Source organism: Nanorana parkeri, unplaced genomic scaffold (assembly GCF_000935625.1).
Source record: "Nanorana parkeri isolate BGI_ZX_2015 unplaced genomic scaffold, ASM93562v1 scaffold3618, whole genome shotgun sequence".
NCBI classification, from domain to species: Eukaryota; Metazoa; Chordata; class Amphibia; order Anura; family Dicroglossidae; genus Nanorana; species Nanorana parkeri.
The window spans coordinates 39,603-39,834 of NW_017309886.1; positions in this window are offsets into that span (position 1 = coordinate 39,603).

The following is a 232-nucleotide window of genomic DNA, read 5'->3' on the forward strand; positions in this document are numbered from 1 at the left end:
TCACGCTGGCTGCGCTCTCGGAGAAGCTGCGGTCGGGGGAGGTGACACCGGAGATGGTTCTGTCCACCTACATGGGGCAGGTAAGTGATGGGAGGAGCTCCGGGGGGTCCCTCCGTGGGTGGGCGGGGACAACAATGACGGTTGGGATTGATTGTGATGTTTTGTGTGCGCAGGCTCTAGAAGTGACCCGCCAGGTGAATTGTATCACCGATTACCTCCCGGAGTGCTGTGT